Below are 18,743 nucleotides of genomic sequence, written 5' to 3'. Positions count from 1 at the left end.
TGCTAGCTACTGCTATTGTTAGCATAGTTGTTAAACATTAATTTGTTTTAAGACTGAGTACTAAAATTATCACATCCTATACCCACTCCAATACAAAACAGAAAAAGCATAACAGGATAAACCTTTAAGCAGATTTGAAAAGGCTTTTTTATGGAAAAAAATTTTTAATTTTAATCATTTGGGGATTCAGGAAAAGAGGTGGAATAGGTCAGAAAATTCCTAGCTCTCCAGATTTTTCCCATCAACAACAAAATTGTCTCAGGGTGAACATAGACCAGTGAAAAATTTGAGGCAGAAGACATGAAAAATGACCCCAGGACAGAGTTTAATCAGAGTGATATGTAAACATCTCCAGTGAAGCTACACTGAAAAAGCAAGTGGGAAACCCTTTCAGCCATCAGTGCCACTCCAAGGAAATCATAAAGAAAGGAAAAGAACACACATGTCAAAAATGTTTGTGGCAAGCTCTTTTTATGATAACAAAGAATTGGAAAATGAGTGAATGCCCATCAATTGGGGAATGATTCAATAAGTTGTGGTATATGAAGATAATGAAATGTTATTGTTCTAAAAAATATGATGAACAAGCTATAAAGAAAGGACTGGAAAGATTTACATAAACTGATGAATGAGTGAAACAAGCAGAGCAGGAATACATTGTATAAAATAACAGCAAAAAAGGTGTGATGATAAACTATGAAAGATTTGGTAGTTCTCAGTTGTTCAGTAATCCAAAACAATCCCAATAAACTATGGGCAGAAAATGCCTTCTACATCCAGAAGAAGAACTATGAAACTATGGAGACTTAAATGTAAATCAGCACATGCTATGTTTACTTCTTTTTTCTGTTTTTTTTTTCTCACATGCTTTTTCCCTTTTGTTCTGATTTTTCTTTGCTGACATGATACTCAAAGCAATGTGAATTAAAAATAAATACATTTTTAAAAAAGAAAAAGCAAATGGAAAGACCTAGTGCTAGGTAGGTTCAGAGGGATCCTGGAAAGCAAACCAGAGGAAATTCCACTTCCTGGACAGCTTGAAGCCAGGGATCTGAGTCCATGAGGTCTTAGGAGACTTCTGATAATTAAGAACAATAGGCCCAGATGTTTTCTCAGACTGAGCCTGGGTTAGAAGGAACAAGCACACCCAGTGAGTGCAGAAGCAGTGGGGAAAGGATGCTCCTGGCTGTAGACACTTATAGGAATGTGGAGATCTTGGTTTGACAGAGGGGAAAGTTAAAGTGAAACCATAACTACCATCCCCTTCTACCCCAGGATTAAAGATGCTTATATTAATAAAGTTCTCAGTAAAAAACAAAAACAAACAAACAAACAAAAAAATAGAATAAAAAAAATTAAACCATAAAAACTTATTATGAGAACAGAAAAGACCAGGGTATATCTTCAGAGGAGGACTGCGAATTTAAAACAAAACAAAACAAAACAAAACAAAACAAAACTAAACTAAACTAAAAAACAATTTTTTCTACCCCAAAGAATGATATTAAATGGCTACCTGTTCATAAGTCCAGAAAGAATTTATAGAAGAACTCAAAAAAGACATCAAGAATCAGAGAGATTGAGGAAAAAAAAACAAACAAAACTCATTAACTAACTAACCAAATAAATAAGAACCACCTAATAAAAACAAGATAACGGGGGAGGGGATTTAAACAACTTAAAAAGGAAATACAGAATCTTAAAGGAAAAAAAAAATTAGCAACTTATTATTATTAAATTAATTAAAGCAACTTATCAGCAGGATCATACACTGTGACCAAGTGGTATTTATACCGAGAATGCAGAGCTGGTTTAATATCAGGAAAACTATTACCATCATCAACCATATTAATAACAAAACCAATAGATATAATATGATAACCTCAATAGATGCAATAAAAGCATTTGACAAAATGCCACATCCATTCTTATTAAAAACACTAGAGAACATAGGGATAAAGGGAACTTTCCTTTAGTTTTTAGTATTTGAGAAATCCCCTAACTCCAGCTTCTGGAATAAGATCACATTATTTGACAAAAAATCCTGGGAAAATTGGAAAATAATATATCAGAAATTCAGCATAGATATGCATCTCCCATTCCATACCAAAATAAGGTTCAAATGGGTACATAATTTGAGCATAGAGAGTGATACTATAAGTAAATTAGGAGAGCAAAGGATAACTTACTTATCAGATCTTTGGAGAAGATAAGAATTTATGACAAAAGAAGAACTTAAGAATATTATGAAAGGAAAAATGGACAAATTTGATTACATTAAATTATTATTATTTTTTTTTTTGCACAAACATAACCAACAGAAACAAGATTAAAAAGAATATACAAAGCTGGGGAAATTTTTTTACATTCAAGGGTTCTGATAAAAGTCTCATTTCATATATATATATATATATATATATATATATATATGTATATGTAAGGTACATCAAATTTATGAGAAAACAAATCATTTCCCAATTGCTATATGGTCAAAGAACATGAACAGACACTTTTCAGATGAGGAAATTAAAGCCATCTACAGTCAGTAAAAAATACTCTAAATCACTATTGATTATATAAATGCAAATCAAAACAACTCTGAAGTACCACCTCATAACTATCAAATTAGTTAAAATGACAGGAAAAGGTAATGATAAATATTGGAGGAAATGTAGGAAAACTAGGACACTAATGCATTGTTGGAGAAGTTATTATATGATCCAACCATTTCTGGAAGGAAATTTGGAACTATGCCCAAAGGAGCATAAAACTGTGCATACCCTTTAATCAATAGTGCCAGTACTGGTTCTGTATCCAAAGGAAATCACAAAAAAGGGGAAGGAACTCACCAATGCAAAAATGTTTGTTGTTTGTGGTAGCCAATCAATTGAAGAATGAGTAGATGCCCATCATTTGCAAAATGGCTGAATAAGTTGTGTTATATAATAGGATATTATTTTTCTATAAAAAATGATAAGCTGATTTTAAAAAGGCATTTAAAGACTTACATGAATTGGTGCTGAGTGAAACAAGCAGAACCAAGAATACATTGTACACAAGAACAGCAAGATTGTGAGATGATCAACTATGAAAGACTTGATTCTTCTCAGTGGTTCAGTGATCCAAGGCAATCCCGATAGACTTTGAAATCCCAATAGAAAACTCTATCTGCATCCAGAAAAGGGAGTATGGAAATTGAATATAAATCAACAATGCTATGTTAATTTATTTTTTTTCTATTTTTTCTTTTCTCTTCCATGGTTTTCACTTTTTGTTCTATTTTTTCCCTCCTGACATGATTCTCAAAGCAATGTTTAATAAAAATAAATTTCATAAAATAAAAAAGAAAAAAAAGTTCTTTGAAAATTTGAATTGGACAAGGGGAAGTCAGCAAAACTATGAGACCAAGAAATAACAAAACAAAATATAAAGAATTGAAAAAATAGAACAGAATGTGAAACATATGATAAGAAAAATAACATATCTGGAGAAAAGCTCAAGAAGCAAAAATATAAGAATAATTGAACTACCTGAAAGCTGTGACTATAAGAGAACCATGTTACAATAATGCAAGAAATAATCAAAGAAAATTATCCTGGACTTATAGAGCATAAGGAAAAAGTAAAAATAGAAAAAAAAAAAAAAAAAAAAAAAAAACACCAATTATAACCTCAAAGAGATTCTCTAAGGAAAACACATAGGAATATTATTATCAAATTTCAAAACTCTTAGATCAAAGAGCCAATTTCATAAGAAACAAGCAAACAAATTCAAATATTCTATATTAATAATTATAATTTTAAGGAATTCATCAGCTTCTGGCATGTAGCCAGCAAAACTAAACAAAATATTTGAATAAAAATATTCAATGAACTTAACAGATTTTCAAAACTTTGTCTCAACCCAATCTAAACTTAATAGAAAATTGAACATCAAAGTTAATGATGAGTCAACATCAGAGATTAATATGTGAGTGGTTATATGGGTGGGTGTGAATATAAACATGTGTGGGTATATGTATAGATATATACGTATATATGAATCTGTATTGTGTATCTGTAACTATATATCAAGATATTGAGATATCTATATCTATATATAAAAATATATCTATGCTTATCTTTAACTTTCTTGTGGGAGATGGAAGGATAAAAAGGGAAAAAAAGAACAAAATGAAAAGTGCACAGTAGATAACAAAAGAACCTTTAAGGAAGCAAAGGAAAAATGGAAAATCATGATACAATCTATTTTATTTTTATTTTATTGAAATGGAAATTTATTGTTACATATTATGAAACTTCATGAAAATATTTTTTAAAAGTTTTTCCTATAGTCTTTCTTTTTTCTATTTTGTATTTAGTTTAATAAAAACAAGAAGGAAAATAAACAAAAATAACAATAACCCCTCCCCTCAAAATAATTTGTCATCTGGAGAATTAGAATGTCAATTTCAAGATGTAAGTGTCCCAACCTAGTTAACAATTATTTTTTCAAGCCTCTTTCTTTGTCAGCCTCCATGAGAACTGAGATTTTAAAGAAAGGTAAACATTTTTTTTTTTAAAAGAAAGAAAAGACAAAATCACCATGGTGATCCTTGTCTTCAAGAAGCTCACATTCCAATGGGAAAGTTGGTGTTCAAAATGGAAGACAGCTGTGAACCAGAGATTTACATTAGTATAAAAAAGTAAGTTCCTTCAGGTCAGGGATGATGATGGAATTTATCCTCTCTGTATATACATATATATATATATATATATATATATACAGGCATGTCCTATAAATATGAACTTAAACATGCATGTTTTTTAAACTTTGGACCATAGGAATGATTTCATTCTCATTATTCAAATCTTTAGTCATTTGAAAAATGTCTGGTATATAGCAGGCTCTGAGCAAATGTTTAATGATTGATCATTTGATAGTATTACTAATACCTAAAAATATATCAAAGGGTCAAAAGCAGTATTTGCTTTTGTATAATACATATAAAATCAAGTGAGATAAGAGTATTTATTAAGTTAATACTTAAGGAGAAATTAGTATTGTCCTTAGAAATGGAATACTTTCTATTTGAATTTCATTTATTTGTTACAATTCAAGAAATATTTTATAAAATCTCACTCTGAAAATAAGCAATTGCTTTGTAGTCTCTAAGGGTAGACAATGAACAAGATACAATCCCTGGCCTCAAGAAACTTTCTAGTCATTTAGAGAGTAAAGCCACAATGAAAACATTTTTTTTAAATGTATTTTGGAAGAATGAGTTCTTTTATTTTTATTTTAGTAATACTATGTTTATATTAAAAATAATGATGGAATTTTAAAAAGAAACATAAAGAATATTATACCATATAGTGAAATGAAGAAAGTATAGTTTTTAAGATATTTTATAAACTTTTAAAGAATGAAATAAGCATAGCAAGAATAATTTTTTGTACAATAATAGTAATATTGTAGAGAGAGAAACAACTTTGAAAGTTAGAACTGTATTAAATTTAACAATCACCCATGATTCCAGAGGAAAAATAGATATTCAGGATAATAATGAATTATGTGTCTCTCTTGAGAGAGGTGAGGGATTCAGGATGCAGAATGAAGCACATTTTTGAACATGGCTAATGAGTGAAATATTCTTTAGAGAAGACATGGTAGAAGAGTTTTCAGTTTGAATCCTAGTTTAACTGTTTGCTATCTGTCTGATATTACATCTCTGTAAGCCTCAGTTCCCTAAAACATAAAATGAATGGTACAGTACTCTCTAAGTCACTAGAATTGGGACTTTGAATTTTCTTATCCTTCAACTTTATTTATTTATTTTTTAATAAAGACAGTCTTGTCTGGAAAAGGATAAATTGAAGCTTCCAAGATGGCAAGAGAGTGGATTAGAAAGATGACCTTTCTGAGGATCACATATAGTCTCATCTTCTCTGAGCAATATCATTTCATGTGGTATTGAGTAGTCTTTTATAGATTTTGGTGCTAGATTTTATATACTTGTGGACGTTAATTTATAGAAATACAGGTAGCTTCAAGTTGAGGTCAAAAGTTTTATAGAAGAATTAAAAAAAAAAGAAAAATAATAAAGTATCGAGTGGTAGCTATTGTAAAAATAATATCACAAAGATTTTTTTAAATAGAAAATGTTTAATGGTAGTATTTATAAGAATGTCTTGGATATTCTTTTTTTTTTTTTTAATTCATTTTTCCAAATTATCCCCTCCCTCCCTCCACTCCCTCCCCCCCCATGGCAGGTAATCCCATACATTTTACATGTGTTACAATATAACCTAGATACAATATATGTGTGTAAATACCATTTTCTTGTTGCACATTAATTATTAGCTTGAAGGTATAAGTAACCTGGGTAGATAGACAGTAGTGCTAACAATTTACATTCGCTTCCCAGTGTTCCTTCTCTGGGTATAGTTATTTCTGTCCATCATTGATCAACTGGAGGTGAATTGGATCTTCTTTATGTTGAAGATTTCCACTTCTATCAGAATACATTGGATATTCTTTTAGAAAGGGTTTTTTTCAGTTAAATTAATATTTATAACCTTGCATAGGAAGTGTCAACTGAAGGCACTGGGGCACAGGATTTTCAAGCCTACCAGGGCAACACAGGAGAAATATCACTTTGTTTTGGGCCACTATAACCTAACTCATGAAGTTCATCATTTAATCTCAACAGTTGCAAAATTTAGAAGTGGAAATAAATTGGAAATTTAGCACAGTAAAAGCATACAGAACAAATTAAGGCATTCATAGGGAGATTTAGTGGCTTCCTTTTATACTAACTGACCTTGTGGGTTTTATATTTGTGGTTGTTGTTGTTGTTGTTGTTGTTGTTTATGTGTTCATTTTGTTTTCTCCAAAAATGAAAACAACTCTGCAGAAGACTAAGGAAATGCACAGTCTTTAGACCCAAGAGAAGTAACATTTTTCTTTGAGCTACTTTATCAAGGATAACCTCTGAGGAATTGGCAGAGATGTTCCTTTGACCTAGAAAAAGCAGAAGCATTACTCATTTAGAAGTCCTACTATACAGAAAAATGGAAGCATTGGAATTGAATATTCCACTGGAAGAAGTGAAGAGAGGTAAAAAGATAAAGCAATAAAACCTTTAATTAAGGAAAAAAAAATTGGACTCAATCCATCCTACATAATTTCTAATGATTTCCTAACACTTACTACCTACTATAAAAACCTACTATCATCATTTCTGCTTCCTTTTCTTTTCCTCCTTTTTTTTCTTTTTTCTCTGTTTTCTCCTTACTAAATTCTTTCTTTTCACTCTTTCCTTTGTGCTTAGCATTCGTCAATTACAATTTGAAAAACTATAACAACATATAAATATTATGCTTTGGTTTTATAATTTTTTTCTACATGTACTTCATCTTTTGGGCCAATTTTCTGATACCAATTTAACTGGTGAACTAAGTTTCTAGAGAAAGGCAATTATTCATACTTAGGAACATAGAGATAATCCTGAAGGACAGGATTTCTGAAAATGTTGCTTATGAACTCCTACTGGTGGCCTGTCATTAACAACTAGCAACTAGTTAGCCATATTACATTAACTTCCTTTTTTTCTTTTTTCTTTTTTTTTTTTTTTTTCTGAGGCTGGGGTTGAGTGACTTGCTCAGGGTCACACAGCTAGGAAGTGTTAAGTGTCTGAGACCAGATTTGAACTGGGGTCCTCCTGAATTCAAGGCTGGTGCTCTATCCACTGCACCACCTAGCTACTCCTACATTAACTTTCAAAAACAAACAAATATATTTAAAATTGTTTAAAAATATTTTCCCCAAATCTTTACATGTACATTTCCATAAATACAAAAATTTTATGAAAAGAGTATATTCAAAGGTACAGAGTCACAGATGAAGGGGTTTTTATGTGGCAAAGGAAAATTTTTACTCCTTTTGAAGTGGGCTCATGAATTTCTCTTTAGATATAACTCAGATAAATTCTGAATATCTATATTATGTCAAAACTTATTATTTATATTTCTAATTAATATGAAGAAACATTGTTAGGATTACTAAGTGAGAACCGGGGTTGTCTGGACAGTGACAAGGTAAGAATTCAGGTTTTCTTTACCTATCCCAACCCCTTCTCAGGATCCCGCCCTTATACTCTCTCTCCCACCCTATCCCTCTTTATGTCATTAGTTTTTATCTATACACATTATCCCATTCATGTTAATCTATACACTCCTTCCCCCTTAATCCCATTCCCTCACTCTCTTGTATAAAAAAAAAATAAATATCGTTCTCTCTTTAATCATGATCTAAGTAGGGTTCCCTCTAAAAATCTCTTCCTCCTCATAGCCTTACCTTTTCTTTTTAATTTAGAAGATTTTTATAACCTTTTAGATATGCATTGTTCCTTTGTTAATCGCTTCCTTGTTCCCTTGTTCCATCTAACTTTTCTGTGTCAATTCTTCCTTTTCCACCAAATTTGTATAAAATACTCTTTTTAATTTTTTTACATGTTTTTGCTTTTTAGAATCATATCATACTTATCTCTTAATTCATCTTATTTTTGAACTTGCCAATTACTAATGGCAATCTTATACATATGATTTACATTTCTCTTTTTAAAAAAATAATTATTTAAATAGTTTAACACACATTTCTTTATGAATCATTTTGGGAGAGAAAAAAATCAAAACAAAAGGAAAAAAAAAACATGGGAAAGGTTAAAAAACAGAAAAAAAAAAAAAAAAAAAGGAAATGAATATAGCATGTGTTGATTTACATTCAATTTCATTTGTTCTTTTTCTGGATGCAGATAAAATTTTCTGTCCAAAGTCTGTTGGGATTGCTTTGAATCACTGAACCACAAAGAACAAAGTCTTTTATCATTTATCATTGAACAATTATTGTTGTTATGGTGGACAATGTATTTCTGATTCTTCTTGTTTTGCACAGCATCCATTCATGTAAATCTTTCCAGGCCTTTCTAAGATACACTTGTTCTGCTTTGTACTTCCCTTTTAATCTTGCTTCTGTTGGTTTTGTTTAGGTAAAAGCTTTTTAGTTTAATGTAATCAAAATTGTCTATTTTGCCTTTCATAATGTTCTATAGTTTTTCTCTGGTCATAAATTCGTTCCTTCTCCAAAGATCAGATAGGTAAATTATCCTTTATTCTCTTCTTTATATTTATGTTTGTCTTATGGTGTCATCAATTATGCCCAAATCATTTTGACCCTTATTTTGGCATGGGGTGTGAGATGAATGTCTATGTTGAGTTTCTGACACACTATTATCCAGTTTTCTCAGCAATTTTTGGCAAATAATGAGTTCTTTTTCAGAAGCTGGAGTTTGGGGGTCTATCAAATACTAGGTTGCTATAGGCATTAATTATTGAGTCATGTGTATCAAACATTTCCCACTGATCCACCACTCTATATCTTAGCCAGTACTAAATGGTTTTGGTGACTGTTGTTTTATAATATAATTTTGTCTGGTACTGCTAATCCTTTGTTTTTGCTTTATTTATTTATTTTTTAATTAATTCCCTTAATAATCTTGATCTTGTTCTTTCAGATGAATTTTGTTTTTATTTTTTCTAGTTCTCTCTCTATATATATTTTTTGCAGTTTCAATGGTAGATCAATTTAGACAGAATTGTCATTTTTATTATATTTGCTCAGCCTAGCCATGAACAATTGATATTTTCCCAATTGTTTAAAATTGTGTAAGAAGAGTTTTGTAATTGTGTTCATATAATTCCTGGGTTTGTCTGGCAGGTAGACATTAAAATTTTATTTTGTCTACATTAATTTTAGATGGAATTTCTCTATCTCTTGCTGATGGGCTCTGTCAGTAATATATAGAACTGTTGATGATTTTTGTGGGCTTATTTTATATGCTACAACTTTACTAAAGCTGTGGATTATTTTTTGGTTAGATTTTTTGGATGATTTTCTAGGATTCTCTAAGTACATATCATATCATCTGCAAAGAGTTATAATTTTATTTCCTCATTGCTTATTCTAATTTCTTTATTTCTTTTTCTTTTCTTATTGCTAAAGCTAGCATTTCTAGTACAATTTTGAATATTAGTGGTAATACTGGGCATCCTTTTACATCCCTGATCTTATAGGAATGGTTCCAGTTTTTCTTCCTTATAATGCTAATTTTAGATAGATACTGCTTATTATTTTAAGAAAAATCTCCCTTTATTCCTATGTTCTCTAGTGTTTTGTTTTTTTTTTAATAGAAATTTGGTGCTGTATTTTGCCAAAAGTTTTTTTTTTTTTTTTTTTTTTTTTCTGCATCTATTGAGATTATCATTTGATTTCTGTTGGTTTTATTATTGATATGATTAATGATGGTAATAATTTTCTTGATACTAAACCAGCACTGCATCCCTGGTATAAATTCCACTTGGCCATAGTATAGTATCCTACTAAGAAGTTGCTGTAATTTCTTTCCTTATATTTTATTTTAAATTTTTATATCAATATTCATTAGAGAAATTGATCTGTAATTTTCTTTTTCTGTTTTCACTCTTCTTGGTTTATGTATCAGTATTTTAATTTTGTCATAAGAGGAACTTGATAGTACTCCTTGTTTATCTATTTTTCCAAATAGTTTGTATAGTATAGGAGTTAATTTTTCTTTAATTGTTTTCGTAGAGTTCAAAATGGTGAATCCATTTTGCCCTAGAATTTTTTTTTTTTAGGGAGTGTAACTTTAATGACTTGTTCAATTTTTCTAAAATGGGGGTGCTTAACTATTTTATTTTCTCTTCTGTTAACCTGAGTAGTTTTATGTTTTTGTAAATATTCACCCATTTCAGTTAAATTGTCAGACTTGCTGCCATAGAGTTGAGCTAATTTTTCCTAAGTATTTCCTTAATTTCTTTTTTCACTGATGCTGTGAATTTTTGGTACTGGTGATTTGTTTTTTTCTTTCCTTTTTGTGAATAAATTAACCAAAGGTTTACCCATTTTGTTCATTTTTTCATAAGACCAACTCTTATTTTTATTCATTAGTTCAACAATTTTTTTTAGTTTGTATTTTATTAATCTCTCTTTTGGGTTTCAGAATTTTTAATTTTTTATTAAATGGTGGTTTTTAAATTTTTTTTCTAGCTTTTGTAGTTGCATACCTAATTCATTGATCTCCTCTTTCCCTATTTTATTCATGTAGCTATTCAGTGATATAAAATTTCCCCTAAGAATAGGTTTGGCTGTATCCTATAGGTTTTGGTATGGTGTCTCACTACTGTCATTCTCTTGGACGAAATTATGGATTATATCTATGTTTTGTTATTTGACCTACTCATTCTTTAGAATTGATTTAGAATTCTTTAGAATTAGATTATTTACTTTCCAATTGGTTTTTAATCTATCTTTCCCTGCCCCTTTATTAAATATAATTTTTATTGAACTGTGGTCTGAAAAGGAAGCATTTCCTATCTCTGCCTGTTTGTATTTGATTGCAAGGTGTTTATGCTCTAATACATGGTCAATTTTTGTGTAGGTGATACATATAGCCAAGAAAAGAGGTGTATATTCCTTGCTGTCCCTATGCAATTTTCTCCAGATGTCTATCATATCAAGATTTTCTAGGATCTTATTAACCTCTCAATTTTCATTCTTGTTTATTTTGTGCTTAGATTTGTCTGATTTTGAGAGGGGAAGGTTGAGATCTCCCACTTGAATAGTTTTGCTATTTCTTCCTGTATCTGGCTTTAAATCTTCTCTAGGAATTTGTCTGCTCTACCACCAGGTGCATACACATTTAGTATAATTATTACTTTATTATTTTTTGGTACCCTTTATCAAGTTGTACCTTCCCTTCTTAACCTTTTTAATAAGATGTGTTTTAATTTTCCTTTACCTGAGATGAGAATTGTACTCCTGTTTTTTTTTTTTCTTTAGTTGAAGCATAGTAAATTCTATTCCAAACTTTTATATTTACTCTGTATGTGTCTCTGTGTCAAATGTGTTTCTTTTAAATAACATATTGTAGGATTTTTTAAAATCCACTCAGCTATTTGCTTCCATTTTATAGGAGAGTTCCACCAATTCACATTTATGTGTAAATTCACAGTTATGATTATCAGTTCTGTATTTCCCTCCATTCTGTTTTCTTCCCTGTATCTATTTTTGTTCTCTCTTTCTAACCTTTCCTTGTAGTGTATTTTTTTACCCATATCACCCACTATCTTATCTGCTGTCACCCTGTCCCCTTCTCTTAGATATGCTTTTTTTAATCAACTACTTCCACTATCTTATTTTTTATAAACTCTTTCCCTCTACTCTTACCTTTTATTTCTTTCCTCCCTTCTATCCTCCTCCCTCCCTTTTCTTTTGATCTTTATCTTTTTTCTTCATAGGCTTGGATAAATTTCTATACCCAACAGAATGATTTATTCCCTCCTAGATTCCCAAAACTGATGACATCTAGCTTCAGAAAGGCTCATATCCATCCCTTGTTTTCCTCGATTTTAATAGGTCTTTTGTGTCACTTCATCTGTACTATGGTTCCCATTATACCTTTACTTTTTCCAGTACAGACCCTTTTTGATACTTTAATATCTTTTTCTTTGATATCATCATATCAGAATCCATTCACCCTCTCAGTCCACATGATGCACCCCTTGCGTGTCCCAGTGACAGATAAAAATCTCAAGAGTTATAGATATTCTTTTCCAATCTAAGGATGTAAATAGTTTTAACCTTTAAATAATATGTATATTTTCCTCTGTTAACCTTTCTATGCTTCTTTAATTTATCTTTCTAGTTATAAAGCACAATTTTTCCTTTTTGATATTTGTCTTATTTCATTTCTGTTGAATCTTATATGTCAACTTTTCTATTAAATTCAGATCTTTTATGTAACAAAATTATTAAAGTCATTGAATATCCTTTTTATTTCTGTTTCAGGCTTATGCTTACTTTTTCTGGGTATATTTTTGGTCACAACTCCAGTTCTTTTGCTCTTCAATATGTAGTGTTTCAAGACCTAGCCACTATGTGATCTTATATGATCCGAATTGTGACCCTGCCATATTTGAATTGCTTTTTTTTGTTGCTCATCATATTTTCTCTTTGATCTTGGGGTTTGGGAATTAGGATATGATATTCCTATTGGTTTTTCTTGTAGGTTTTCTTTTAAGTGGTGATCAGAAGATATTTCAACAACTCTTCCCTCTTGTTCTAACATATGAGTGTATATATATATATATTTTTTAAAAATTATTCCACATGTTGTATCAAGATATTTTTTTTAATCATAGCTCTCAAGAAGCCTGATTATTCTTATGTTTTCTCTCTTTGATGTTCTCCAGATGAGTTGTTTTTCTTATGAGATGTTTTAAATTTTCTCTTTTTGTATTCTTTGCATTTTGTTTTATTATTTCTCGGTCTCTTATAACTTAGCTGCTTTCTGCTTGTTCAGTTCTAGTTTTCAAATAGTCATTTCCTTACTTAAGATTATAGAACTCTTTTTCCAGTGGTTAACTTTCTTTTTGATAATCTTATTGTATTTCTCAGTGAAGTAGGTTGTGGTCCCTTTAAGAAACTATTTCCTATTGATCAGTGACTTTCAGATTCCCTGCCCCTCCTGGCTGAGGCATATCCTCCCCAGACAAAGTTGTTTTTTTCCTGCATGCCAGAGCCTTTGATTCATAATCCTGGTCAAAAGCATCCCTCTAAATTCCAATAGGAGATCCAGGTTTGTCCTAGCCCCCACTGGATCCAAGCCAACTTAGACTCTCCCAGCCCCCACTCTTTCTGATCTGCACAAGCTTCCCAACCCCCACCAAGACATACAATATAATGAGCTTCCATCAACTAAAGTCTTTGCAGATGGACCTTGGTGGCTCACTCAGCTTTCTGTCCACTGAGAACTGCATTCTCAGTGCAAAACTCTATTTTCCATAAATCTGCCACTAATCAGTCTCTGGGTAAACTGATTTCTATCTAACAATAAACTTTCATTTTGCAACTAATATTTGGGAATGAGTGAATTCTTTCACTCCTAAAATCTGTGGCCAATTTAATGGAGATTCTTAATAACTCTCTCCTAGCCACTAACCTCTAGATCACCAGGAATCTAGACCACTCTACACCTCATCATTAGTTTGTTTCTTTGAAAAATTCCCTCAATCTTGTCATTTAATTTTTAAGGTATTTATTAGTTCTCCTGGTAATTATTTTTTGGCAAGTGACCATTTGAAATTAATCCAGGGTTGAAAAGGTTTTTTTTTTTTGTTTTTTTTTGTTTTGTTTTGTTTTGTTTTTTAATTTGTTTTGTTTTGCTTCAATTTCCTCCTTGGTAGATGAACTCTAGTCTTCTCTATTCACATTGTAATGGTTAGGTTATGTTCTTTCTTCTTTGTTTTTGTTTGTTTGTTTGTTTGTTTGTTTTCCTTTCTAATTTGTAACAATTCATTAATAGAATCTCCTCTAATCCTAGGGTGGGAGAATGGTTGTTCTTGCTTCAGGTTGTCTTTCAGTTCTTCCCTCAGTCTTGAAACTGCAACCAAGAACTCAATTCTTCTCTAAATGTCTGTAGTCAATAGTGTCCCTGTTCTATTGTTTCTGTATTCACAGGGAATGTGCTGGTTTCTTCTTGCCTGTGGTTACTTCTGGGCAGCATAGCTGGAGCTGGTGTCTCTTATTAGAAGAAGTTCATTCGATCTTCCCCAACTAAGATCTGATTACCCACATTGTTTAGGAGATGAAATTCCTGGTGCTTGGGCCAAAGCTAACCCCAGGGCTCCCAATTTGCTGTTTCTAGATTTCATTTCTTTTTTCTTTCTTTTTTTTTTTAATCTCTTCCATGATTTTTCCTTTATGTTTTTATTTTTCTCTCCCAACATGATTCATAAAGCAGTGTGTATTGAATATAAATAAATTTACTAGGAAAAAACCCCCAATATTTTTGGCCACAATTCATGCCAGTAGAATGAATAACTTAAGAGTAACTCTTAAGCTGTTGCCAATTATTAATATCTTAGTGTATATTAGTATATAAATAGCTAGAAAAAAAGTACCTTGACAAAATACATGGAAAATTGCTAGAGAAAAAAAAAATCTCAATGAGAGAATAGAATTGGAGTAATAATTCAATGAATAATTATTAAATACCTACTATATTTAAGCCACTGTATTAGAACTGGTCATACACATCTATCTGCCAAGGAAAAATCAGGAACTATATGAACAAAACTACAAAACACTTTCTATACAAATGAAGTCAAATCTAATCAGTTGGAAAAATATCAAGTGCTCATAGGTAAGCTAAGCAAATATAATAAAAATGACAATACTCCCTAAATCAATCTACTTATTTAGTACCATACCAACCAAATGCCAAAGAAATTATTTTACAAACCTAGAATAAAATAATAATACAGTTCATCTGGAAGAACAAAAGGTCAAGAATTTCAAGGGAATTAATGAAAAAAAAAATGCCAGTGGAGGTGGCTTAACTGTGCCATACCTAGAACTATATTATAAAGCAGCAGTCATCAAAACCATTTGATACTGGCTACCAAGTACCAAATCAGTACTGATCAGAAGAATAGGTTAGGATCACAAAACAAAATAGTCGATAATTACAGCAATCTAGTATTTGACAAACCAAAGACCCCAGCTTTTGGGATAAGAACTCATTATTTGACAAAAACTGCTAGGAAAACTGGAAAGTAGTATGGAAGAAATTAGGGCTTGACTCACCCCTAACACCACATACTAACATAAGGTCAAAATAGGTTCATGATTTAGACATTAAGATATCATAAGCAAATTAGAAAAACATAGGATAGTTTATCTCTCTGATCTGGGGAGCAGGAAGGAATTTGTGTCCAAAAAAGAACTGAAATTCATATTTGAACACCAGATAGATATTTTTGATTATATTAAATTAAAAAGGTTTTGTACACACAAAACTAAAGCAGACAAGATCAGAAAAGAAGCAATAAATTGGAAACTCGTTTTTACATTTAAGGGTTCTGATAAAGGCTTTATTTCTAAAATATATAGAGAATTGACTCATATTTGTAAGAATTCAAGTCTTTCTCCAGTTGATAAATGGTCAAAGGATATGAACAGACAATTTTCAGTTGAAGAAATTAAAACCAATCATATGAGAAGGTGCTCTAAATCACTACCAGAGAAATGCAAATTAAGACAACTCTGAGATACCAGGACATAGTCTAAGATTGGCTAAAATGACAGGAAAAGATAATGACAAATATGTTGGTGGAGTTGTAAACAGATCCAATCATTCTGGAGAGCAATTTGGAACTATGCTCAAAAAGTTATCAAACTGTACAGACCTTTTAACTCAGTAATGTTTCTACTGGGTTTATATCCCAAAGAGATTTTAAAGGAAGGAAAGGGACACACATATGCAAAAGTGTTTGTATAAACTGGTGCTAAGTGCAATTAACAGAACTAGGACATCACTGTACAAGGCAACATCAATATTATATGATGATCAATTCTGATGAATATGACGCTTTCCAACAATGAAATGACTGATGCCCTTTCCAATGATCTTGTGTTGAAGAGAACCATCTACACCCAGAGAGAAGACTGTGGGAACTGAATGCTAATTATCACTCTTTTTGTTGTTTGCTTACATTCTGTTTTCTTATTCATTTACTTTTTTTTAAATCTAATTTTTCTTGCTCAGCAAAAGAATTGTATAAATATGTTTACTCATATTGGATTTAGCATGTTTGACATATATTGGAGCACTTGCTATCTAGGGGAGGCGGTGGAGGGAAGAAGGGGAAGATCTCAAACACAAGTCTAGTCAAGGGTCAATGTTGACAAATTATCCATGCATATATGTTTTGAAAATTAAAAAAAAAGCTTTAAAAATAATTTAAAAAAAGAACTGGTCATAGCAACTGACAATTAAACAATTCTTGACTTCAAAGAGTGCCTTTTATTGAAACATGAAAATGGCATTGGGCCTAAAATAGAAAGTTTATGAAAGCATATTCTTGAAGATGAGGGACAGCTATAGTTTGGAATAGAGTGCTATAAAATGTTAGAAGGATGCTGTAACAATTGGTGTAAAAAAATACACTTAAAGATGAAATGTCTTTTTAAGGTCCTTCTAGGAGACAAACATTGTTTTCACTTTAATTGATAAATGGAGGTAAAAGTAAGAGGGTAATTGACCTTCTCCATACTTGCCTGCCTTCACAGAACAAGCTACAAATTTAGAATTAGGAGAATTAATACCACCATCTTTTGTGCAATGAGTCAATGAAGAGTGAGACAACTTCCTCACAGTATGCAGCACTAAAACCAAGATGGATAGATAGCTAGATAGGTAGATAGATAGATAGATAGATAGATAGATAGATAGATAGATAGATAGCTTTCCTCAGAGGGGAGTTTCCTTCGTAATATCCTGTACTAAGATTTGTACAAAAATTTAAAAATAAGCTTTCATGTAGGCAATATAACAGTGACAACAGGTACTATGCAAATGAGAAAGAAAGAGATGAGTGAATTTTCTGGTAAGATAGTCTTATTTATAATTATACAGTCTCTCTCTGTCTCTGTATCTTTCTCTGTTTTATCATGATGAAATTTCAGTTGTTTTTGTAACATTCTTAATTTGTATTATGGAAAACATTCAAAAGCATGCAGGACAATTAACTGGCATATTCCAAAAGAATGAAAAGGACACGAAAATAATATTTCAAGTTTCAGATTTTTTTTTCTGCAAGAATGAAAGAAGTATTATGTATGCTGGCTACACATTTAAATTTCCACTATCCAATTAACTAAATAGCCAAAAAATCAAATGTTATCTGGTACTTAATGTTTGACAAGGAAACATAGATTATAAATGACTGTAACAATGTACTTTTGTCTCAACTCAATTAAAAGAGATTTTCATTTGCTTGACATTATCACAGATACTGCTATTTTCTATTATAAACCTTCCTTGGGTTGAGAACCAATGATGCAGATTATTTCTTGACCTCTAGAGAATATTTGTAACTCTCTAATAAGCTTTCTCCTTCCCCTCCTTTTTCCATATTTAATAGTAATGAACACCATTTCTTTTGAAGGATTAACTCTGAAAGTTTTTCCTTTCTTTTCAATGGGTACATTTAAATGTAAGGAGCCCTGGATATTTATGTTCTCCTTATTGTTCAAAGAGAGCAAAATCAAATGAATCAAAAGGAATATTTTAAAAGTGAATATCAAATGTGTTCACTCATTTACTATAACGGGGGGAAAAACTTTTGTGTAACTTTAAATCCTATTTAGAATATGAATCTATCCTTTATATTTGTTGCTAACATATAGGAGTCCTATCTGGTCTTTGGGATTAATGGATTAATGAAATCAACAATGAAAAAGTTGTTTGTAATTGCAAGTATTTATTAGAATGTAAGTTGCTACAATGGCTAGGATGCCAGTCCTGGAGTCAGGAAAATCTCAGTTCAAATTTTGCCTCAGACATTAACTCTGTGACTGAGTTAGTCACATAAACTATTTACTTTTGTTTCCTCATCTATCAAATGAAGATAATAATAACACCTATCTATACCTATCTTGCATGGTCATTGTGAGGATGAAATGCAAAAATGCAAAAAAAAGTAAAGCTACAAAATTAGCTATTACTATTATCACTGTGTTGTTTTTTTTTTTTATAGTTTTTTTTTAATATTGTGGAATAAGCAACTGCCTTGAATATTAGGAGACCTGAGTTTTAATCTTAATTCTTCAATAAGACATTT

Source organism: Sminthopsis crassicaudata, chromosome 6 (genome assembly GCF_048593235.1).
Source record: "Sminthopsis crassicaudata isolate SCR6 chromosome 6, ASM4859323v1, whole genome shotgun sequence".
NCBI classification, from domain to species: domain Eukaryota; kingdom Metazoa; phylum Chordata; class Mammalia; order Dasyuromorphia; family Dasyuridae; genus Sminthopsis; species Sminthopsis crassicaudata.
The sequence above is the reverse complement of the archived record's forward strand: the minus strand, read 5'-3'. Positions refer to the sequence as shown.